The sequence below is a fragment of the Balaenoptera physalus genome (assembly GCF_965194825.1).
Source record: "Balaenoptera physalus genome assembly, chromosome: 5".
In the NCBI taxonomy this organism is placed as follows: Eukaryota; Metazoa; Chordata; class Mammalia; order Artiodactyla; family Balaenopteridae; genus Balaenoptera; species Balaenoptera physalus.
Genome location: NC_138884.1, coordinates 138,059,945 through 138,086,553, shown reverse-complemented (window position 1 = coordinate 138,086,553; position 26,609 = coordinate 138,059,945). Strand labels below are relative to the sequence as shown.

The following is a 26,609-nucleotide window of genomic DNA, read 5'->3' as shown; positions in this document are numbered from 1 at the left end:
TTTTATTTTATTTTATTACTATATTTTATACAAGTCAAGAAATACCCTAATTGATTGCCCATCTCTCTCACCCTAGAAACACCAGGGTCTAACAGTCATTACCAGAGATCACTGTAGATTAAGCCAACCAGATTACCACTCTAACCCTGCTGACCATCATAGTAATTATATCCCACTCACCTCCAGTGCCTAAGAAATACCTCTTAGCCTGATTTCCCACGAATCTATCATCGTGAGTCCAGTTCCATGGCAGTCTACTCCACTGTTAGTACCAGCCTTCAGAAGATAACAAACACTGAGCTTCCCAGACCGTATTAGTGTTCTCCTCACAAGTCCATTCTTCATTACTTCATTGAAGGAAGGGTCCTCTGGACTTTTTTGGTAAAGTAGTGGGTTTTTTAATCTCCCATAAAAAAAAATACATTCTAATATTCTTTCCTCCCTCTCCTCTGACCCCTTCTTCAATATGCTGACAAGATAGTTAATGCATCTCCAACTCATTTACTGAAGACCATCATCATGTTTAAGTTTCAAGGGGCCACACTAGAACCATATAAGATGGGCTTCAAGTGTCCTGGCACAGGAGAGTGTTCTTAAGCCAAGAAATTCTCCTTGTCAAGTGTTAGCTTGAGTGCTTACTACATGCCAGGTACTCTGATAAATGTTCTACATATATTAACATTTTCAGCTTTCACAATATTCCTTGAAAGTCGGATTATGATTATCATTTATTTCTAGTAAACTAAAATCCATAAATAGAGGTGGTTAAATAAATTATGATACATTAATACTATTGTACAAATGTAACCATTTAAAATGAAGTAGATTTATACGTTTTGGCGTCGAAAGATCTATAAAATATATCACTAAATGAAAAATTCAAGTTAAAAAATATGCCTGTATTATTTTTCCATTTATGTGAAAGGAGAAGGAAGAAGAGAAGGGGAGGTGGAGGAGGAGGAGGAGGAGGGGGGAGGCATGTGTTTATATATATAGCTAGATACAGACCAACGCATAGAAAGGAGACTAAAAGCATTTTGCAGACGTTACCTCTGGGAAAAGCAGCTGAAGTTTGGGAAGGAAAGGGAGAGAATAACTTTCATATTCTACTACATAAATTTTTATACTGTCTGCATCTTTTGAAAATAAAGATGTGTTCATGTATTATTTTTATAACCAAAATATTAAAAATATCAGTGACATCTAGCTTCTGATAATGAATCTGCTGAGAATGAGCCCAGAGAGGAAGACTGTAAAGATACAAAATGAAAATCATTTCTTGTCTGCCTGCTCTGCCTTAATTTTTCTTCTTCTTAAAAGAGAAACTCATGTTTCTTTTTCAGAAAGTCTATTTCTACAAACAGAATCTCAGACCTGTTTTTCTTTTACTTTTGTTTGAGCAATTCTACCTTACTGATGCACGTACATAACTGTAGGCATACATATACATATAATACGTTAAACATAGGAAATTGCCATTTTATAGGTTAAAGATAGTTGAATATCGGCAATTTTGTACGGTTCAACCCTATAAAATATCAAACTATCATCAAAATTAGTGTTACTTTCCAGCTCTTCATTTCTAGGAAAAAAATCCAGATATCCTATTTCTTTCCCTAAACTGATGCTAACAGAAATTTACAGCCTTACCTCCTTAATTCATACATGATGATATTAAAGAAGTTTCCAATTTTATCATTAAAAGTTTATGAAATTATAAAATAATCAAGTTTCAAGATTTTTTTTTAAAATTCAGTTCCCTGAACTCCTCTTATTGTCCTGTCTTCCACCCCACCTTAGCTACTCACTCCTGCGGTTATACCTGAGGTAACCATCCCTTACCTTTCCAATTCATTCCCTTTAGTATACTAAATCCTACAATCTTTCTATCCAAATGGGATTTTCAATTCATTGATTCTTTTTATCTCACCCACTCAACATGCCTCCTTCTCTCCTTACTCCGTTTAATTCCATGGACATTCACTATATTCATCTCCTCGAATTCTCACAAAATTGTTTCGGTCATTTCTCCCTTCTTCATACTCCTTTGGCTAAACCAAAACCCAGGTTAAATCCAATTTTCAGCCTACTTCATGCCTGCACCCAAGCAGATGAAAGTGACTCAAGAAAAACACATAACCATGCTGACTGGCTCCACTTTAAATTTATGACCACAAACCTCAGGTGGACCCTTAATGTTTCTTGTCATTCATATTGTGTTTCCTTGGTCCATTCACTCTCCGCTATCACCAGCTCATATTTCACACTGATCTTTTTTCCTCAAACTTCAAACATTTCTTTGCTTACCCTCACTCCCCGGTTGATGAACTTGCCTCTCAATTCACTGAACATAATTGAAGCAATCAGTAAGGAGAGTCTGCTAACAAGCACCCCTATATCTACCACCTACTGGTATTTGCACCCATTTAACCTGCCCTTCTGCCTCTTCCTATAAGTGAACTCTTCTTTTCTAAAGCCAGTCTTTCCACATGCATACTTAATCACATTCTCTCCAAGGATATACTCCCAGCCCTTCTTCCCTCTATCTCCTGCTTCATTCATTTTACTGTCTTTCCTGGATCACCGCTAGTGGTATAAAAACATGTTGTTATTTTTCCCATATTAATACAAAACAAAGAAAAATTTTCTCTAGACCTCACTTTCTGTGCCAGCTCCTGCCCCCACTTCTCTCCTCTCCTTTACTGCAAAACTCCATGCAGGAGCAGTCTATATTCACTCTCTCCAAGTTTCCTCTCCTACAATTTTCTCTTAAACCCTCTATTAGGCTTTGGTTCCCACCCCTCACCAAACCACTCATTAAGTTTCCAATGACTTCCACATGCTGAATACATCTGTGCCCTTGTTTTATTTGCCCTGTCATCAACATTTGAAAGACTTTATCATGCCTTTCTTCCTAACGCAAATCCTTCACATGACTTCCAGGAGTCCACAGCCTCTTAATTCTTCTCTTGCTTCATTTTTTCTCATCTCTTCTTTTTACATGCTCCTTGACATGATGATCTCATCCACTTCATGATTTTAAATATCATCTACTAGCAGACGAATCCCAGATTTATATCTTTGGCTTAAGCCTCTCTCCTGAATTCCGAACTCATATCTATCTTCCCATGCTACATCTCCACTTGGATTTCTAAAAGACATCTCACATTTAACATACTCAAGACTAAATTTTAGAGTCATGGGGAATACTGTCGATAATATTGTAATATCTTTGTATGGTGGCAGATGGTAACTAGATTTATTGTGATGATCATTTTGTAATGTACAGAAATAGCGAATCACTATGTTGTGCCCCTGGAACTAACATAGTGTTGTAGGTCAATTATACTTCCATTTTTTAAAAAGGACTAAATTTTAGATATCCTTCCCAAATTTAGTCTGTAGGATTCTTTCTACACTTACCACTCTCCATCAGATTTTATACTTCCAGTTGCTCAAGCTGAAAACCCTGGAATCGTCCTTGACTCCTCTATTTCTTTCACACAACTAGTTCAGGTTATTAATGCTTCACCAATAATTTTTATAGGGGAAAAATCCAAATTTTAATTAAAAACGTGAAAAAACATGAGCCTAATATATAGTCAAATTTTTAACATTTCAGAATAATACTCTTTTGTTATAAAGCAAGAAAATAGCATTTTCTTTATGTTACTGGCTTCAGGGCAAATTAGATTAAATCATTGTAGATACTGATTTGCCAAAATGTATAAAAAATCATTTTAACCCTGCACTTCTGAGTGGACTACTTTTTTATAAGGAAGTGAGCAACAATGTATATAAATTTTATGTACCAAAATGTTCTTCACAGCGTTACTTATTCATATTTATTTTAGAAAATTTTAATAATACAGAAAAGTATAAATAAGAAAGTAAAAATGATAAAAGCTGTCAGCAGCTTGGTTTATTTGTCTGTTAATTAACAAATTAATTTATTTACTTTACTTAACATACCACCTTAATTTCCCCATGCCATTAAATATTCTTTAAAAACAGGATTTACATGATTATATTACATACCATTTGGGAAGAGATTGGGCCACGTGCAAAAAATAATAACAACAGTGGTTCAAACAAAATATAAGTTTATTTTTCTCACACACAAAAGAATTCCAGAGGTTGATAGCTCGAGGTTGGTAGAGCATTTCTGTAAAGTCCATAAACACCCTGAACCCCTTCAAGCTCAATTTTTTGCCATTTCTGAGATGTTGCTTTCAGCCTTGTCAACCAAGATGGATCCCAGAACACCAATCATCACATGTATATGACAGAGAATGAGTTGGTCAAAGGGTAGAAAAGAGGCAAGGCCCCACCTTTTTAAGAAAAGTTTCCAGAAGCACCATAGAACACTTTGTTTACACCTCATTGGCAAGAACTTAGTCACACCAGTTTAAGGTACTCTGAGAAATGTCGACTTATTAGCTATGTGTTTGTATGCACTTAGTATCTGGGATTCTGTTACAAAGTGAGAAGGGAGGAATAGATAAAGGGAAGGAGCTAAGAGTCTGTGCCTCAAAGAGTTTTATGTGTAAGGAGTAACTTATTTAACAAAAGCCCTGTTTATTAAATATGTTGCTTTCTTCTAAATTTTTGCTTATATATATATTATTATGTAATATTCAATTTTTTTAAATGTGTTTTCATATCTAAACCACCTGGTAATCCTAATTATACTGAAATCCTCAAAATTCAGTATAGATATTAAATCATAAAGAGTTGGTTCATTTTTTTTTTTAATTTTAGGGAAAATGTATGTCAAAATAGAGAACCAAATGTAAATTTTGTACCTGGTACCATTATATGATATTTTAATTCTCTGAAGAATTGTGAAACAATCAGTAAATATAGAAGTAGTTCCTGTCTATAATTGTTATATATACACATGTATATATATGTAGCCACATACTAGCTTTGCTCACAATTTGTTTAAAACATTTTTTATAGAAATTCCAAACTGTTTTATATTCCCATCTAGGCAGACTGACTGACACTACTACAAGTGATTATTCTAATCACATTCAATTTTCAGATCCATTTCTCACTCAGATAAATATGCACAGTGTCATAATGAAACCAATACTTGCACTGGTACAAGATATTTCCAAAATTCTACATGCTAACATATTTGAAGATAGAGGGAAAAAATGCCAACTGAAATATCAGAGTAAAATAATCTACCAAGTAAAAATAAAAACTCAGCTTCTCCAAGTTTTCAGACAGAAAGAAGACAAACACAAACACCTTCCTTGCATATTAAAGGACATACTTCCATCAGGGAAAAATTCAAATCAAAAACTACTAATATTTTTTACGCTTGTTGATAATGTAAGAAAAAATGTGAAAACAAGGACTGTAGTTCCGGTTTGGTAGCTGAAATACTAATTCAGAGCTCATAGGAAAATTCCATTATTCAAACTTTGTACAAATGCCTAAATTTGATTTGTTTTGTTCCCAATATAATATCTAGTAATGCAGTCTGTCATGAACATAAACTGTTCGTTCCATGATACACTGCTTCTTTGGAGCAGCGTTTGATGTTTAAGGATATATGACATGAGCCACTGCTCTTGATTTTGACCTAGTCTGAAGAAATATTTAGTTCTCTTTAAGCTCTTCTCACAGGTGAAATAGTGAATTATATTACAAACTCATATCACTTCTCTAAAGAGCTATGATTTTTTTTACATATTTAGAGATTAGAATTTCTGATGATAAACGTGAGGTCAACACATCACTGTATTCTTTAGTGCTGGCCACTAGGGAAAGTTCTCATTATAGAGTGACAGCCACGGGCCATTATCCCTGTTAAACTCAGATGAAAACTAAGCTATTTTGATCCAATCCTTTTGAAAAGATAAGACTGGTGTTATGGTTAAGACCTCAGCTGACAGATTTCAAATAGGACCACAGTGCGAAGCTATGGGGTTTAAGAGAAAGAACAAAGAGCTTCTGAATCTGCCTACAATGAAGTAGCTCATTTAATGGAATGAACTGCATGGAACCTACTCTTTTCTTATCAAATGAGACATCCTTTACTTTTCCTGGACAGGTTTAATTGCTCAACCCACTTGGTTAGAATATTTTTGAGGCTAATTACTTGTCAGCTATCATTAGAGACATTAATGACACTTTAAAAATCACTTATTCCTCAAAGCTTCCTTTGTGGACTATCTCACAAAATGACAAACAATTGCTGACCCACAATCAAATGTTGTGGGTAACTGGTGAGGGGTAGGGGTAGTATAACCCAGCCATAAGAAATTATAAATAGTCAATATTATGCAAAAACGTGGTATCTGGGGTGTTAGTGATGCCTCAGGACCCTCCCCTCTCTCACCAGGCCCACCACTCTCCCTGCTTGCTGGAGGAGATGCAAACCCTCAGGGACATTTTCATTCCTTTTTTCCAGACAGCGCTCTGCCCCCAGTCCCTTGATTAGCTCTGACCCCAGAAGTGGATTAAGCATCAAACTAATGAAGCTTAAGCTTTAGGGCCTCTCATCTGATTGCCATTTGTAACTTTACATTTTTAATAGTGCTCCATTGTATAATCTTAACGCCATACAAAACCTGGATTGGCCTAGGAGATTCATGTGCATGATGTGAAAATAAAACTAAAGTGAAGGTTTTGCCCCTTTAACTTAAGTCTAGATTAGAGAGAGCCGTAAGAACTCTGATCCACATCCGCACATCATGAGGTCTCTACTCAAACGGCACTACTGGAAGAAGTCTTCCCAACTACGTTATTCAAAGGGTTATCCTAGCCCACTCCTGGCACTCCCTCGCTCCATGTTTTGCATTTTTATGACACTTGTAACTAACCAATATCGCACAACACATTTATTTTCTTCCTCCCCACTTGTAATATGAGCTCCAAATGGGTATGTTTTTACCACTGCATTTCCAGCATCTAGAATAGTGGTCACTGCATAAGCTAAAGTGACCATACAACTTACTGTCCAAACAGGAACACTTCCGAGAATAAAAAGGAGCATTATTAATAATTATACCAGAATATCAACTGTAAACTGCCGGTTTCAGGAAACTGGAACCAAAGTCAACAATAAGCACGAATTGCATTTATTGCCCCTAAGCAGGAGGAAATGAGAGAAAAATGACTTAATATCAGATAGCCCCCTCCTTACTTATGTTACTCTAGGGTCCAGCCTACATCACGTTTTCTTCTAAGGTTGGTAGGACACCCTTTTATTGGGAAACTCTCTTTAATTCATCCCATGGTCGCAGTCAATCAGTGTTCTCAGTTGGGAGTTATTTCCCACCACCTCTATCCCAAGCCCACCAGGGAATATTTGGCAATATCTAAAGACATTTTTGGTTGTCACAACTGGGAGGGTACTCTGAGCATCTAATGGGTAGAGGCCAGGGATGCAGCTAAAGATCCTATAATGCAAAAGACAACCTGAAACCACAACAAAAGATTATCCAGCCCAAAATAAGGTCGAGAAACTATGAAGTAACCAAAGAAGAAATGGCCCAAGAAAATAATTATTCCTGTTCAATTCTATCTTTAATCCCATTATTCTTCCCAATAAAATAAATATTCCACTCCTTAGTATTGTTACATAATGACCCAAAGAATAAGAAGGTGGGGGGCTGGTGGGGACTGAATAAAAAACTTAACTTTTATCTAGTATCCGGTATGTGCCACGTATTTCATGCTATTTCATTTAATCCTCGCAACAAGTCCTATGAGGTATCATTGTCTCCATCTCACAAATGAGTGAACAAAAGCCTGTGGCTTACTTATCCTGACCACGTTTTAAAACTCATATCTCACACATCATATTTAAGACTCCTTCCAGAAAACAACCTTGCTTCTCTATTTATGTGAACTCCTTTTGCTAATTTTAACTCATTTATTCACTCATTTACTTAGATTTATTTTTAGCATATCCACAAAATGCAAGGCACAATCCTAGGCCCAGGGAAAAAAAGAAGCCTGGAACAAAACAAAGTGTCTGCCTTAAGGGAATTTAATTGCACTGAAAAACAAAACAAAAAACTTGCTTAGATATTCATTTCCTTTTCCCTGGGAACTGAGCCATTACCCAGCCATTCACCCTGAGAGCACCAGCTGGCACATGGTGTTGAGAGGTGTTGGGAAATTACTGCGTAACTCTTTACAAATTATTTCTGCTATGTTATGTTGTTCTGAAAATGTCATGAGGTTAAAAAAGCGAGGTAAACCCTTTTAGGATTTTTCTAGAAGAATCAGACTAGCTTAGAAAACTAAGTTACTGACAGGGCTGCTGCTCCTTCTTTATGCAAATAAACTTTCAGGGAGCCCCAAACTGAAAGAATAAGAAGAATGAGCTCAGAAGGTTAAATAAGTCTGAATAATCAGGGTAACCTCGGGAAAAAGCACAGGAACAGACATGGAAGAAAAGAGTTTAAATTTTTCGCAAAATGAGGAACCACATAATCCTATCATATAATCAGTTATCCTTAGAAGTCCACATGCCATCTGAAGAACAGGACACATATGAAAAAGCTTTCAGTTTCTTGCCTTGTTTGAATCATGTATAAGGAAACATAATAGGTTGTCTAAATCTGAACCGTAAGTCTAAATTCTAGTCAGAATTCTGATTGAATTCATTTAGGTGCCTATTATGTGCATACTATCTAAAATAAAGAAATATATTATGTGTCAAACATGGTAAGTACTATGATATTAAGGTGGGTAGGACAGAAAGTGAGGAAAGAGTCTCTTTTTGATGAGGTATTAATAGAAAAGACTCTCAGATAAAGTAACATTTGAACAGAGACTTAAAGGAAGGAGTGAGCCATGTTAAAATATCTGGAGAGTGTCCCCAGCAAAAGAGCAGACCATGCGAAGGGTCTGAAGTGGGAGCTGTTGTGGAGTACTGAAGGGAAGCAAAGAAGTCAACGTGATTAGAGTACATTTTGCCAAGAAGGAAAACACAATGAGATAAGTCAGAAAGGTAGACTGGGGATAGATCATACAGGGCCTTGAAGGCCATGGTAAGGGCAAAGTGAGCTAAGAAGCCACTGGAGGATTTTGTAAACAGAGGTATTATGATCTGGTAAACTTCTGTAAAAAACACTACTCTGGTTGCTGTGCAGAAACAGGCTTTGTGGGACATGGACAGAATCAAGGGACTGGTTAGCCTACTTCACCATGCGGAAGATGGTGAGGAGACATATTTCACAATCAGAGCATTTAGGATTGGGATAGATGGAATGCGGGATGTGAGAGCAAGAGAGGAGTCAAGAATTGACTTTAAGATGTTTGGATTAAGCCACTGGCAGAAGGTGTTGTATTTACTGAAATGAGAAAGACTTCTGGAGGAGCAGACTTCGGAAGAAATTCAAAAGTTCCGTTTGCTGTGTTACATTTGAGATGTCTAACTAGCATCTAAGTGCAGATGTCAAGGTGAAAATTGAATAGGTGAGTCTGGGGTTCCCGACTGAGATCAGGGCTACACATATGATATTGGAACTCACCAGGGAATAGATGCTTCTCAAAGCATTTGGAGCATTGGATAAAACACACAGGTAGAGAAAAGTTGAGGATGGAGACCTCGGGTCCCTCAATATTTGATGTTTGGGAAGTGGAGGTAAATCTAGCAAAAAAGTGAAGAACAGTGTGGTGTGAAGAGAACACAGAGGCCAAAGGAGAAAGTGTTTCCAGAAAGAAGGAAGGATGAACAGTATCAGTGCTCCTAAGTAAGATGTATGGGCCACTGGGTTTGAAACAAGCAGGCTATTAGAGACAATGATAAAAGCAGGTCCTGCTGAGTGGTGGGTACAAAAGCCTCACTGAAATGGGTTAATAGAACAACAGAAGTGAAGAAAATTAGAGATAGCTGTTTTGAGGACTTTTTCTCCAAGAAGAACAGTAGAAATGAAATGGGGGCTGAGGAAGGATGGGGGAGTCAAATGAGTTTTTTTTTGTATTTTTTTTAATGAGAATATTACACATGAAGATTCTGACTCCTAAACTTAAATCCAAAATTTCTCAAACTGATCCAAATATCTTTCCCACATAAACTTGTCCATCAATCTGGGTAGCACCTGTGGGTGATCATCTGACCCCCTACATCTGCCTATCTTTAAATATCTTTTCATTCATTCTATTCATTCATTCATGCAACAAATTTTTATTGAGTGCTTATAATATGGCAGGTACAGTACTAGGCACTGAGGATAAAGACTTTTAAAAAATACAGATAGAGTCCCTGTCCTCATCGAGTCTACAGTGTGACGTAGAAGATTAACACTAAACAAGAGCAAAACTAGTTATGAAAGAGGAGCATAGGGGCTTCTGTGAGACAGTCTCTTACCAGGAGATGGGGGTGGAGCTGCCAGTCAAGCAAGGCCAGCCCTTGAGAAGACCGGAAGAATGAGTCTAAACGAGCCAAATAAAGGAGAGAGTCCAATAAGATCATTCCCAGCAGCAAAGGGAAAAGCTTGTGGGAGGGTTCAAAGTCAGAGAGAGCTTAGCATATTGAGGGGACTAAACAAAGCCCCTTGCAATGTGAACAAAGCGACTGACTGAAGTGCCAGAGCAAGAAGTAGGGCTAGGACAAGTCAGGCTCACAACCCTAAAGGGCTTTACTAACCATATTAAGCATTTAGAGGCTTGAGCACAGAGAGATACAAACAAGTGGTAAATGTTTCCCACCTTAATGCCTTCACACGTTTCCCCTCTGCCTGAAACACTATTTCCCCAATTTCCATAACTGATTTATTACCATCCTTGAGGTCTCAGTTTAAATATCACTTCCCTGAACACCTTGTTTAGTGTTAGACTCTAAATACTTTTATTCACGACATATTTTTCAAAATATCTATCACAACTTGTTGTCTGTAACTTATTGTCCTATTTGTTCTCGGCTTCTTCCACTCATCTGTAAGCTCTATGAAGTCAGGGATCTGCAATGCCTTGTTTGCCACCATATCCAGAGCACTTGGCACACAGTAGGCACTCAGTAAATAAATAAGTTTAAGCGTATGTGCATTTACTGGATGTAGTCATAGAAGAAGAAGAAAAATCAAAGATGATGTCAAACTTTCTAATTTGAACAACAGGAAAGTTGGAATGTACTGGTGAAGAGGCAAGTTTTAAGAGAAAATGATGTTAATTTGTAATAGGTTGGATCTGAAGACACTAGGAGAGAAATGACGGAGAACTGGGCTGGACGCAAGGCAGATAAGCATGACCTGTGGATAAAGTGCAAAGAGTGAGAATGGGGGCCGGGAGGTGGAAGGGAGCCTAAACTAAATAACTGAGAGGAAGAGAAGGCAATGAAATGTCTGACAAACAGTGCTAATAATTAGGGAGGTAAACCAGGAAAATGTAGTGCTGTGAAAAAATGATGTTTCAAATAGTAAGAAATGTTCAACAGTGGCAGATGCTCTGAAACCATCAAAGTAAAGGATGAAAGTGCTTTACTGAACTTGGAGACATGGTAGCCATTGGTGGGAGCAGTCTGTGTGAAGAGAGGTGAATTGCTGCTGGTTGAGGGGTGAGTGAGTGGGAAGTGTAATCAGTGCCTTTAGGTGACAACTGTAAGAGTTTTGTGGAAAGAGCGGAAGTTCACGGATAGGTGGGTTGAGTAGTTTGGTTTGTTTTGTTTTTTAGGATTGGTGATGACAGAGCATAAATCCTGAAGGGAAGGAACTTGAGAAAGAGGAAGATCTTGAAGGTTAAGGAGGCTCAGTGCCACAAGGCCCCTGATGGAGGGTATGAGGGCGAAAGGACAGGTAGACACATTAGCCTTCCATAGAAAAAGAGGTACCTATGCCATAGTAAAAGGAGAGGAAAGAAGAATAGTCAATATGCAGGTAGTTTTGCAGATTTGTTGATGGATGTTGACAGAGTTACTACCTGACGGCTTCTAATTTGTCTGTGAAGTAAGTCAGTATAAACATTTGCCAACCTAAGCCCCCTAAGGCCTTCATGCCCCCAGACTTGTCCCCTGCAAATCAGTCCTCCTTACTGCCACTGAATTGTCTACATAGCTGGTTATGTCACTCCTTTATCTTCATCCTTCTCCCTCTGCTTTATGTGTATCTCTAAAAATGTACTGACCTTATATATTGACCAATATAAGTGACATTATGTCATTAACTACCTTTGTTTTAAGGGACGTTAGCTTATTAATTTTACCCTTCTTGGTGCCTAGTCGAGAACCTGACACATACTATAGTTGCTCAGGAGAGATTTCCTGAATACATTAACTGACACTGAGGAAATGTGAACAAAATGTGTTTCAATTAACTGTTTAGCTTGAGCAACAGGTATATGCCTACATTCTTATGTTTTCTTTAAATCTTGTTCCAAATTATTTGTTTTTATCATCTAGGAACTGTTTGTGAAAGTTGTGCAGTTATATTTTAACAAACTCGGAAGGTAATTTTTAATATCTACTTATGCAGTAAATTATCTAGGTCAACCATGCCTGCTAAGGAGGTTTAAGATCATATCTGTTACCCAATGGTAACACCGACATCTAGTGGTTATTAATCTGACTTTTGGTTACCTATTTTATTCCCTCAAAGGACAAAGCTGGTTTTAAAATGTTTAAGTACTGTGTCAGCACTAGCTCACATATCACAGGTACTGTTAGCCAAATTTAGAAAAATACATTTAGGATATAGGGTACTTTTTAAAGAAATCATGTTCTATAAAGAAACGTGAAACAGGCACCTAGAAAGTGAGCTGTCCAAGGTTCTTGACTGAGGATACAACTCTGCTTCTCAGAGTGTTTTCTGCAGACTCTAGTTCTGCAGGCCTTAATAAGTATTACTCATTTATAATACAGATTCTCTGGTTAAATAAATATCCAACTTTTCCACCTCTAACCCCACTCCTTCATCCCCTCTCTCTCTCTCTTTAATCTCCGCAGCACCTGGCACTATCTGACGTACTTTTTATTTTTCATATTTATTTGTTACTGTCTGTGTCCTCCACTGGAATGTGAGCTCCATAGGGACAAGGATTTTTACATGTTTTTCTCAAAGAAAGCTTGGCCTGTAATAAAAACTCGATGAAATAGTTATGACTGACTGAAATAAATTTGAGAAATATTGAATTAAACAAAGTTAAACAAAATTATCCACTTTAGGAATTCTTAAGGCCATTAATATGCTAATGGTATTACTAATTGCAAAGAGAGGCATATAGCGTTTCTCAAATATCCTTCCTCCCTCTCATCCCTACCCACCTTCTTCATACTACAGGATCTGTTCTACTGAATACATCTTGGCAAAGGCTGGTCTGACTCATGGTCCTAAGACTCCAATTCATTCACATTAAATTCTGTGGTTCCTGCCATACCCTGTGGTACTCATATTTCAAATTAACACACCATGTAATACTCGGGATACACTAAATTGAAAACACAGAGAACAAATTGCACCTTTGATGGTGAGTCAAATACTACAGACAGGACATAAAACCTATTCCGGTGAATAGCCCATGACAAACTATATTTAAATGATATTTATCTGAATTCCATCTCCTTCTGAACTCAAGGATTATCAAAACGGAAGCCTGAATTACTTGGGAAATACAAGAAAGAGTTTGTCATGTGGAGAAATTAAGGTTGCTTGGAAAAGCATGGCAAAATAATTGTTCACTTTCATTAGAGAAACACAGGCATGATATATAAGAAAAACATTTCCACTGCTACTTATTTAAAGCAACAAAAATCCTGTACATTAACCTTCAGGGATAACCTTATAAGAATATACAATGAAAGACTATGACCTCTTAGTAAAGAGGTCATAGTCTCTTTACTAAGTAAAAGAGACTATGCGCAAAATGGGACTCCGTGCATCTGAGTCCCATTTTACTTTAACAAAGCCCTTTCCATTTTGTTCCATTCTTATTTCAGTAGCTGCTTCCAGAATATAGAGGATCCATCCTGAAAACTGATTGCATGGTACTGTCATCACAGCATGCTTGCCACCTTTCATGGGGAGAACAAGTTGTTCACATAGCCATGCACAGTTTGTTAAATCCTTAGCAACACTGAGAAATGCAGCATAAAACTAAGGTAGTATTATCCATCACAAGACAGAACCAGAGTCTACACAGCCAAGTTAAATTGCCTGTCATCTTTTCACATATTGGGCTAGTCATGCAGACATTGCCTTACTATTAAAAGCACTGTATATTTAACAGGCAATTTCTTTATAATAGGAATAATTGAAAAAAAATAAAATACAACTACAAAAAATAGCTGCAGGAACTTCCAAAATATGTCTGCTCAGTTGGCAAGAATTAATCATTATCATTCTAGGCTTGATCTCAAAAATCTTCTCAGGAATCCTGGAAAACAGACTGAACAAAAACAGATCATCTCTTCCTTAGGAATCTCCTCTTCTATAATTGGGTGTGTGGCAGTGTGTAATCTTGGAAAGGACATGCTTTCAAGATTAGATTCAGGACACCTGTGTTGAAGTTCCAGGTCAGTGGCTAACTAGCTGCATGGCCTGCCCAATTCCCGTAGCCTCCTTGACCTGTATCTTCACCTATAAAATGAGGATTGTAATTCTGGTCCTACCTTCTTCACCGGGTTGTGAAATAATAGGCATGAAAGCATGGTTTGAAACTGCAGATACTATTCAAAGTTCTGCAGTGATGAGAGAATAGAAAGAAGAGAAAGCCTGTTGTGAGGGAGAACATTAGATTTGCTGCACTGGGATTAGGAAAAGAATAATATTGCCATTTGCCACTTCAAATTAATCTGTGAGCAGTCTCAACAGCAATTAGAACTTTCCAATAAGAAGCTCCTATACTTCCCGGATAACTCCTCAGTACATTAAATAGGCAAATGCTCCTTAAATTCTCCCGTGTCCCCAAACTCTTAACACACCTACTGGTGATATCAAGATACTGGTTTGAAGACTATCAAATATGAAGCTGTTCAGTAATCTGGTTTGCAACACTTGAAAAAGATAATTAGTTACCTTGGAAAGATTTTCAGAAACAAAATGGTTACAATATGAGCACATTTCAAGAACCGAGAGAAATATTCTTTTCTTCTTACCCACTCTCCCTTTATTGACCTTGCTCCTTAGCGGGGAGCCAGCCTCTTCTCCACATAACACCAACTCTCTCCCTTTCATACTAATCTGGAGTAAAAGAGACGTGACACTTTTTCCTACACTGCTGTGCACACAGATCTAGCTTATTCTTACTCTGCCTCTGCACGCTTTCTTAGATGGTACCCTCATACTCAGCTTTCTGCAGCATTTGTGGCTACATAAACTTGTATGCACTTGTTAGCTCCCAAAGCACTCTTCCTAAAATCACTTGCGTGTCTGGCTCTCTGTCATGAAGGAATGTTTTTTCTGAGCAGCTCCAAGTTGTCTTGAACTTCATGGCAATCGGTTCTTCTGTTTGCTACTGGCAAGTGTGCAGTGGACCTGCTAAACATTGTCTCCTCTTCACAAAAGAAAACGTTTGCTTGGCATTTTCTTGATTTTTCTAAGGGATACTGAGTTTTGGATGAGTGTGACTGGGTATGAGAAGGAGGGCTGCAGGTGACACTAGGCCATGAAGACCTGGATACACAGATGGCCCTGACAGGATTGCTCACGGTGACAGTGCTTGTTGTGAGAAAGTGCTACATTTGATGGAAGAATGGCAGTTCTAGGTAATGGTTTGGAGTGCTAAAATAACCATCATTAATTTTCATTACCCCTACCATCTTACTCAAATTAATAGCAATTTTTACATTTGATATGGATACTTGGTGTTTTCTTACCTTTCACAAACTGTAAAGACATCCCTTTAAAATCTTTGCTACTTTTATTGACAATGTAAGTAAAAAACAGTGTGCTTGCTCTATAAAAAACACCTCTGAAACTTCAAACCAATATCCTTAATCTCCTGCCCCTGCAAATGCATCTTGCCAAGTTCATTCTATGTATATATTCATTCTGGAGATCCCTGTGGATACAGAACTAGATGTATCAATGATCCTCATGCTTTGACCAAGAATTGAAATCACCTTTCACTTTGTGTGGTGTGAGAAAGGTGTCTGGGGTGTGATGCATGGAGGGAAGATGTGACTCTTACCTGCATTTGGAACCAAGGTAACAATTAGAAAAGCCATCAGGATGCCTTTCTCAGCCGTGACCATGCCAGCTCTCTAAATTCCCATCATGAGAGGTGCAGATCAATCTTTGGGGCCCCCAGGTACCTTTCATATAAAAGAATAGAGTTTTTCCCAAAAATATAACAGTTGATGTATTAAAAGCTCAGTGAGTTTAGTCACTTTTTATCCTTCCCTTTAAATCTGAATGATTGTACTGAGCTTTTAAGGTCTGTGCCAGCTAACTAGGGCATTTTAGTAATCTATTTTTAATATGTACCAACTTCTGTTCTTTTTAGTTCTGCCTTAAGACATACTTTTATCTTTACTGGTATGCAGAGATCATCAAAAAATATAAGTTCTCCATTACATGACAACTCATAATGAGTCTTAATGAAGCTTGGGAACAGCTGTTTAAAAACTCCCGTTGAATAGCTTTCTAAGCAGCATTCACTTACGATAGCCTCTCGGCTGCAACATTGCCTGAATCACAGAACTCACCATACATATAAAGAGAAGGGTGAGAATGAAATCTTTCTCCAGTTTCTTTAGGTATTTTACTTTAATCAGAATGCTAATACATGATCATGAATTAGTGCATTATGAACCATAAGCTCAATGCTTTTCACTGTTTTAATTATATTCCTTCATGGAGCAGAAAAGAAGTAAATGTTACCAGGCAAATTTTTTAAGAATTCATGTCCTCCATGAAAATGAGGGTGGGAGAGAGAACATAGAACAAATTTACTTTTTAATTATATTGGAAACACGTTGCAACTGCAAAATGTTGAAAATTAATCAAAGTCCAGTTGATTTCAAGTAAGATCCACAATCTGCAATTTAAAGGGTTTTAACTTCACTGTGTAGGTTAATATGTGTGAAGAACAGCTAAAACGAACTTCCAATATGAACTTAATTTCATTCTTTTTTTTTTCCATTTACACTTTCAAATGGACTCATCTAGCTATCTTAATTTTTTCTCCCTATGCGTCAAGAGCCTTAGAAGAAAAGTTAATGGTCATGATAGTTTCACTATCTTATTTACTCCCAGGGTCCTCATTACTTCAAATACAGTAGTCTCCCCTTATCTGCAGAGAATATGTTCCAAGACCCCTAGTAGATGCCTGAAACCATGGAGAGTACCAAATCCTATATATACTATGTTTTATCCTATACATATAACTATAATAAAGTTTAACTTATAAATTAGGCACAGTAAGAGATTAAAAACAATAACTAATAATAAAATAGAATATAGGAATATACTGTAATAAAAGTAATGTGAATACGGTCTCTCTCTCTCCCTCTCTCAAAATATCTCTCTGTATAAATGTAATGCCTTTTCCATCTTAACTAAGCACTTATTTACTATGGCCTTAACTTCTGCAGTTTGTGGTATGACAGCAAAACTAGCACGAATTTTTTCCCTTCTTCACAATTTGATGGATAGAAGATTCATTCTTACCATAGACCCTAGCAACCTCAGCATGCGGTATTTTTTCTTTCCTTATTAAGTTGAGAACTTTTAACTTTTCACTTAAAGGAAGCACTTTGATTGGAGAATTTAATCCGTTCATGTTTAAAGTAATTATCGATAGGTAGTTAGCATCACTATTCGTGCGCTTTGGGGCCACTGTTAAGTGAAATAAGGGTTACTTAAACACAAGCACTGCAATACCCCAGTCAATCTGATAACTGGAATACCTATTAAGTGACTAATGGGCAGAATATGCTGGACAAAGGGATGATCCACATCCCGGGCAGGACAGCAAAGATCTGATCATACTACTCAAAATGACACACAATTTAAAAGTATTTCTGGAATTTTCCTTTTAATATTTTCAGACCACAGATGATTGCAGTTAACTGAAGCCACAGAAAATTAAACTACAGACGAAAGAGGATTACTATTGCAGAGTTTTCCCTGTATATGTTCTTTTTTTTTAACCTCTCACTTTAAGTGATTCATTTTATATCAATTACATCTCTAGTTGAAACCATTTCCTCTTGCCTTTGGTAGAGTGTAATGATCTGCTTGATGCCAAGTATAGAATAAACTGGCATCTAGCACAGTGCCTTAAACAGTGTAGGTACTGATGACTTGCTGATTTACAGAACAAGTCTCTCTAACTCTGATCTTTAGAGTATTCAACTCATTCACATTTTTCTTAAATTATCCTTCTCATCACTTAAATCATTACGTGGAATTTAATTAACCAACCACATAGGACTTTGAAGGATTTGCCATGGTGTGCAACCAAAATAGCATTGTGTGCTTGTTAGATATTTATGAGGCAGTCTGATAAGAATTTACTGTTCATTCACGGTAATATCAGCTTACACTTCTATCATCTTTACTATTTCACTTTACTATCTTTATTCCTGAAAGTTTTCTGACAACATATTCCAAAGTAAAGATATCGTATATTTATAAAAATGTAGACATTTTAAAATATGGGACTAAGCTAGGTGTTTTCCTTTTCTCCACTGAATAATCATATAAATACAACTAAGAGAATAAGAAATAGAAATCCATTGTATACCTCTGATTTAACATTTGTACGTCAAATCACAATACATGAGTGAAGGCTGCAAAATGTAGAAAAAGTACAAAAGAAGTGTAGGAACAATCGCTGAGAATACACCCATGGCTGTAGGTCTCAGATAAAGGCATTGGAGCACTATTTTCCAAAGCAAGTGACATATACTTGTAAGCAATACCAATAATCTTTCATTTGCATAAATGAAATTTGTATATGATATATGGGCTGGTAGCAAAATATTTTCTGACCAACTTTAGCATTGTCTCTAAAAACAGGGAATAACAGAGAGGCTGAAAGATAAATCATACACACACACACAGAGCCATACTTGAAGGAAGCAGACTGTTTTTGAGGCAAGCTAGAGGAGAGATTGGTGAGAGCTCCTTTGCACTGCTGATCTCAATTTCTTGGAATAAATGAAGGCTAACAAACTCATTAACACATTATTTTGTTTCACAACAAGAACTGCTGTTATCATGAAATAGGAACTGGCAAACCTTTTCGACAAAGGATGAGATAATGAATATTTTATGCTCTGTGGGCCACATACAGTCTCTGTAACAACCTCCTCCTCCCCCTCCTCCTCCTTCTCTTCCTTCCAATCCATTAAAAATATAAGACCCACTGCTAGTTCATAGGCTGTACAAAACAAGGATATGGGCCATATTAAAGCTATAATTTGCTGACCCCTAGACTAAAACATGGATCTGATATCTCTCTCACCCCTCAAAAAAAATTATGTAAATAATTGGTCTAGAAGGAATTAATGATGTCAGTCAAAGATGAGCGATAAAAGGACCCATAATAGACAGATATCTGTATAAGATTGGGCTACTAAAAATTTAAAAAGAAAAAGGAAAAACAGATGGTAGAAAAACTGTACTCAAAAGAATCATTTTTCACGGGGCAGATAAAAATACTGGATTGAATTTTATAGAAATTCAATGAGGTAATCACATATATAAGACAGAATCATAGCAGAGATACAAAAGCCAACTATAATATAAGCTCTGTGAGAGGATAAGTTTTTGTCTCCTTTTACACTGTTCTATCGCTAGCCCCTAGAATAGTGCCTGGCACATATTAAGTGCTTCATATAAATATCTGATTGGAAACATGAAGGACAAGACAACTTAAGAGAAAAAAAAAATAAGCTGGCACAATTTAGGAAAGGGATATAATAAAAACTAAGCTTATCATGGAAATGAAGGCTACTTTGGGAGTAGCAAGAAGGATATCAGACAATTGTGAATATGCAGTAAAAGACATGGAAGACAAAGGATTAAGAAAATGATAAAGGGGATAATAAAAAATGCTACATGTGGAGGAAAAGCAAAGGATATATTACATTTGAATAGTTGGAGTCCTCAAAGAAAAAATGTTAAATGATATACAGAGCAAATATACAAAAATAAAATTCAAGAAACTTTCCTAAAAGAAAAGGAGATTTAAATTTACAGGTTTGAAGAGTGCATCATATCCTACCAATAATAAACCAATAAATAAATAAGTGATAAAGAATAATATAAAGACTTATAGATTTACTGGATATCAAAGATAAATAAAGAATTCTCTGGACATCCAGAATAAAAGGTCAAGTCACTTAAATCAGAAATAAGTAAAATTGGTGTCACATTTCCTTCTGTATGGCAAAATCCAATACTAAAATCTAGTAGAGCAATTAAGTCTTTGAAGAGATCAGCAGAGTGTGAGCCAAGGATTTAATTAGCATTCATACTGTTACTCAAATATAAAAGGAATAAACAACACTAAATGCACAATACCTCAGGGAATATAGTTCTCAAGATGCCTTCCTGAAGAAACTATTAAAGAACCAACTTCAGTCAAATAAGGAGCAAGTGAAGAAACAATGTCAAAAGGACTGATGGTGAACACCAAGTCTGTTAAACTGTAAGACTAAGACTAGAACAAATGGACAGGTTATTATTACTGAAGCAAATGTAAATACTATAAATCCAGTATTGGGAAATGTTAGAAATTTTAAAAGTTGGGAGAAAAGAAGGTAGAAGGTAGTATTAATAGAAATATACCAACTTCTTCATCTTACCTCTAGAGGTACAAAAGCTACAAGACACATGTACAGAAATATTCAGCGTTGTATTATTTGTAATACAAAATATTGCCAGCAACATAAATGAGCATCAGTAAGAAATTGGATAAATACTTTAAAGTTTATCTATACAAGAGAATACGGTGTCCGTTAAAAGAATTAGGCCACTTTATAAACTGATAAGGAACAATTTCCAAGACATAATGTTAAGTTAAACAAAAAGCAAGTTGCAGAGCAGCATGTAGAGAATGCTATGGTAGGAAAGAAAGAAGGAAGGAAGGGAGGGAGGGACGGAGAGAAGAAAGAAGAAAGTTGATAGAGTCTCTAGAAAGTTATGGATGAAGTTGATGTCAGTGACGTATCAGTCTATGACAGAACCTGCTCTTATAAGAGGAATGTGGGAAATTGGGTTATGGGAACGAGAGAAAGGTATGTTTTTCAGTATACACATTTTTTATGTCTGTTGAAATGTATACACTGTGCATGAATTATCTAATCAGAAAAGATGAATTAAATAATTTTGTTGGTCAAACATCAGGGAAACATTACATGTTTTGGCCTGCCTCGGATTAGAAGGAGACGAAGACAACCCAGAAGTCTTCCCTGGATATAATAAAGGTCAAGGAGCCCTGCTTGGGTAAAACTGTGTGTTGGGGAGTTGCGTGTGTGCAAGGGTCCACATTAAGTCACCATGAAAAACGTCAAGTAATTTCATCCAACAAATATAAAGCAAAGACGAAGTCCAAAGGGACACAGTCAGAGCGTTTCAACATTAGGGTAAATGGATAAAGTGGCCAGTTTGACACTTGACTCCATTGTATACACAGGGCCCAGGTGCGTTGCTGTGCAGTTTGAGGCTAAGTGCAGAAAACCAAAAAGGTGAGGGTTCCCTTGATACTAAAATGAGACCCGTTTCCACTCTCACATATTTTCTCCTGGAAAACCACCATGGAGACCCAGGCTGGTCAGGCAACCACAATGAGTCAAAGACAAATTCGTTCCAATTTATTTGCTGTTTCCTTGTATCAAACCTAGAGACACCTCTACTCTGAGAGGTACCATATCTCTGGATCCCAGAAGGGCTAGCTTCCCTTTCGTGTTTTGACTGCTGCCATCCAATAAATGGTTTTTGCTTTAAAGGCTTCTGTGTCAAATATTTAATTTGGTCGGCTCCATAAAGGTTGAAAGGAAACAATAAATGGGGTTCAGTGCTAAAAAGCTGTAAGTTAGCTCAGTAACTCAGACCTAACTGGCTGTCTGCTGGGAACTGCTGTAGTTATCTGACCCTACTCCATCTCTAGAGGGCTGTTTGAGTTAGGACTTTATGGAGGTACGGGAGTGATTGAAATCCTTTTATGAAATGAAAACCACGTAGAATTTACTATACACTTAACCACTTGGCTTTAGCATAATTACATAAAACTCAATATAAGGAAGATGGGGTTATAAAATATAAAATAAATATCCTATCTCTATTCGTAAAGACCTAATGAAATGCCTTAATTCAGCTAAAGAATTTAGCTAAAAACCTTTTGGTTCCACTTATACTTTTTAATTTTCATTTTATTTCTCAATAGCATTTTGTCCCACCTTTACCTGCATTAGTATGTCATTTCACTAGTATATCAGTGAACTTATTACTTGCAAAATCATTTCTTCTAAAGATGATTGCTTATATTTCACTTTAGGTTCAGAGTTTTTACCAACTGTACTTCTAAGGAGACTTTGGTTTCCTTCTTTCTGCTCTCAAAAATGACTGCCGCTGGTTACTTATGAGCAGTGAGTGATCTTATAGCTTTCCAAGTCTAGGTTTGGCACTCTGCATTTCCTGCCTGCTTTCCTCAATAAAACGCTTGTTACTCATTCTGCCCTGGTGGCCAAGAAGGGAAATACTATATTCTGGGTCTAGAACAGAGCTGCCTGATTGAAGTCTGATCTAAAACATACTCCGCAGAGGGATGAACCATGACTCTGCTACACCTGCTGTATGAAAGTATGAAACAGCATTAGCTATCATCTATAAAAAGATACTGTGGCTATTACAATTTAGCTATTTACTATTGTTTAATTTTTTAAAAAGACTTTTAATGAAATACCCATTTAAGTGTCTAAGTTGTCCATTTCATTCTATATGAATAGATATAACCATAGCCAATATATTTTCTTTGGGAAGCAAAACTAGAAACTTAATTTTTGGTTATCAACAACTCTATATACTATTATGGTTTTATTTACCAGGGGTAAAATGGAGATTTAGGATGGAGATGGAAAACTCCACTTCACATTTAAGCACAGTTACTAAGCTGCCTCAATGCAACCTTCAATTAAAAAGGAAGTCATAAAAATTACTATTCCCATCTTTGATCATTTATCTTTTAGCTGCAGGGAATGGCGATGGTTTTAAAACAAAACAAAACAAAACATGTTCAGACCTGGCTGCAAATTAAAATGTCTTATTATATTTTAAAAGAGCAAATTACACCTGGGGTGAAAGCATTGAGTAATTCCTGAATAGCATGTTCAGTCTTTGTGATGACTTTTTAATATAAATCAGATATTTTCAAGTGTTCCCTTAAATTTCCATGCTTTCTTTTATTCATTCATGCTTGTTTCATAAGGTATAAGACAAACATTTAGCTGTAATGGTTTTCTTAGTGTAAGTTATTGGAATGATCAGCGTTATTCACAAACTGAAAGTTGAAAAGTGGAGTGGGGGAATGCATGCGTGTGTGTTAAAGAAATTTTGAGCGATGTCACCAAGATGGTCACGTAAATTGTTCCTGACTTCACTCCCCCTCACAAGAGGAACAACTAACCACTATTCAAGAACAAGACACCAGACTGCATTAGAAGGTAAGAGAAGCAGCTAAATGTTGACTGCCTTGCCCCTCCCCCAGTTCAGTTGCAGCACCCACAGAGAGGTCCCCCCTGAGCCTCTGGGAAAAGAGATCCCGGGGAACAATCAGCCCTGCCCGGGCTGTGTGGGAGCCACCACTCCGGTCTTACCCACAGGGACTGCAGGGGAATCTGACTGTGGCAGAGCAGGGAGCAGGGATGCAACAACCGGCACAGGGATCTTACGGACTGCGTCTGCACCTGCGCTGTCCAAGCAGTAATTCCAGCCTGCAACTTGTCTCATCTGCAGAACTAAACTGGCGGCACACTCTGACCAGGGCACTCAGCAGTGTGCAGAGCTGCTTGATTCAGATCCTCAAACAAGGAGTTCTGCCATCCCTAGAGCCCACGTCCAGGCAAGGCACTAAGTCACACCCTGTCCGGCCAGAGGGGCTGGTGAGAACACCTGGGAAGTGCGCGGCCCAGCGGCGCTCAAGCACAGAGGCAGACGGGCAAAGCTGATCGCCCGCAGAGCAAAGGCAGTACTGGGTGTGGAGAATTTTCATGGTATGCAAGGGCAAGGGGATTAATTTATAGCCAAGGCTGAGGGTAGCTCCTGGAACCTCCCATCCAGAGAACCTATTTGAGAAATCGAGAGTTTCCTAGAGCGGCCCCTCTCCTTCCCACCCAGGCAAGGAAGCTGAGACATAGCTCCAATTACCCTCTGTGGCTCCTGGCCCTATCTGATCGGAAGGGCTGGTAAGAACATGGGGAATCTGTGCAGCTCAGCAGCCCTCAAGCCAAAAAAGGGCAGCCAGAGCTGAAGGTTAGCAGAACAAAACCAGTGGACTTGCTCAGCCAGGGAATTTGAGGCACAGATCAGCTTGAGTCAAAGCAACAAGGAGCTTTACCAGCATTGAAGCTGCTGCTGCTTCTATTGTGCCTGGACAGGGAAACTAATCTGTAGCCCCACTCGTTACACACTATGGCCTCTAGCATGTCTGAGCAGGGCACCTAACCAGAGCACATGGGAAACCGCAAAGTCCATTCAACAGCCCTGCTTACAGTGGCACTTGAACAGGGAACAGCCCATGGCTTTTCCCATCTGCAGAGCAAAACCAGTGGCCTCACCTGACCAAGGAATTCAGTACACACTCTTGCCTGATTTGAGTCCCCAAGCAACGAGCTGCACAGGCCCAGGGTTTCATCCTGCTCCCCTGCCAGGGCAGAGAATCTAATTCATAGCTCCTTCTACAACTGAATATAGCACCCAGCCTCAACCATTCAGTAAGCCTGTCCAGAGAATCCAAGCAACTGCAAAGCCTACACTGCAGCCTCACTTGGGTAGGGAACCAAGCCAGCAGTCCTGTCCCACTGTTCTCAGCCAGTGGCACACGCCCAGTCCCCAACCTCTGAGTCTGAACAGTTGTTTCACCAAAATACAGACCATAATAATAGGCCCCACCTGCCCAACGACAGTACCAGCAGACACACCCAGAAACCCAAACTGAACGGACTACTGAAGATCCACTTCTGCCAAAGCAAACCTGTAAAGTCTGGAAAAGGAACCACATTACTTACATGTGCAGATATCAATGTAAGGAATCAAGGATCATGAAAAACAGGGTAAATATGGTACCACCAAAGGAAACTACTTAAGCTCTAATAACTGATCTTAAAGAAACGGAAATCTATGACCTGTCAGAAAATGAATTGAGAATTACCCTCGTAAAGAAGTTTAATGTCGTGTGGGGGGGTGGTGGGATGAACTGGGAGATTCGGATTGACATGTATACACTAACATGTATAAAATGGAGAACTAATAAGAACCTGCTGTATAAAAATTAAAAAAAAAAAGAAGTTTAATGACCTGCAAGAACACATAGACAGACAACTAAATGAAATTAAGAAAAAAAATACATGAGCAAAAACTGAGAAGACTGACAAAGCAATAGAGACCAACAAAAAATGAAAATAAAAACAGAAATTTTATAACACAATAACTGAATTGAAACAATGCACAGACAATAAAAATCAAAATTAAAAAGTGGGGCTACATCAAACTAAAAAGCTTCTGTAGAGCAAAAGAAACCATCAACAAAATGAAAAGAAGACTTACAGAATGGTAAAAAAATATCTGCAAGCCATGTATCTGATGAGTTGATATCCAAAATACATAAGGGACTTACACAATTCATGAGCAAAAAAAACCCAAATAACCCAATTTTAAAATGGCAAAGGACCTGAATAGACATTTTTCCAAATAAGATATATTAAAAGGGCAACAGGTACATGAAAATATGGTCATCAGGGAAATGCAAATTTAAACCACAATGAGATATATTACCTCATGCCTGTTAGAAAGGCCCTCATCAAAAAGAAGAGATAACAAATGCTGGCATGGATGTGGAGAAAGGGAACCCTTGTATATTGTTGTTGGAATGCAAGAACTACTATATGGCCCAGCAATTCCACTTCTGGTAATATATTCAAAGAAAACAGAAACACTAACTCTAAAAGATATCTGCACCCCCATATTCACAGCAGCATTATTTATAGTAGCCAAGACATGGAAACAACCTAAGTGTCTGCTGGTGGATGAATGGATAAAGAAGTTATACATACACACACAATGGAATATTACTCAGCCATAAAAAATGAGGAAATCCTACCATTTGCAACAACATGGAGAACTTTGAAGACATTATGCTAAGTGAAATAAGTCAGAAAGATAAATACTATATGATCTCACTTATATATGGACTCTAAAAACAAAAACAAATAAATTTATAGAGGGGCTTCCCTGGTGGCGCAGTGGTTGAGAGTCTGCCTGCCAATGCAGGAGACACGGGTTCAAGCCCTGGTCTGGGAAGATCCCACATGCCGCGGAGCAAATGGGCCCGTGAGCCACAATTACTGAGCCTGCGCGTCTGGAGCCTGTGCTCCGCAACAGGAGAGGCCGCGCACCGTGATGAAGAGTGGCCCCTGCTTGCCACAACTGGAGAAAGCCCTCACACAGAAACGAAGATCCAACGCAGCCATTAATAAATAA

The 26,609-nt window shown here is 37.8% G+C and overlaps 1 long non-coding RNA gene across 1 annotated transcript in view; it reads left to right on the top strand.

Annotated features, from left to right (window-relative positions):
* Positions 1-21,005, top strand: part of LOC309661022 — a 124,651-nt gene extending 103,646 nt beyond the window's left edge. Inside the window, exon 4 of the long non-coding RNA XR_014263801.1 lies at positions 17,954-21,005. This is a non-coding gene — a long non-coding RNA (uncharacterized lncRNA). The remainder of the gene's footprint in view (positions 1-17,953) is intronic.
* Positions 21,006-26,609: the final 5,604 nt, after the last annotated feature.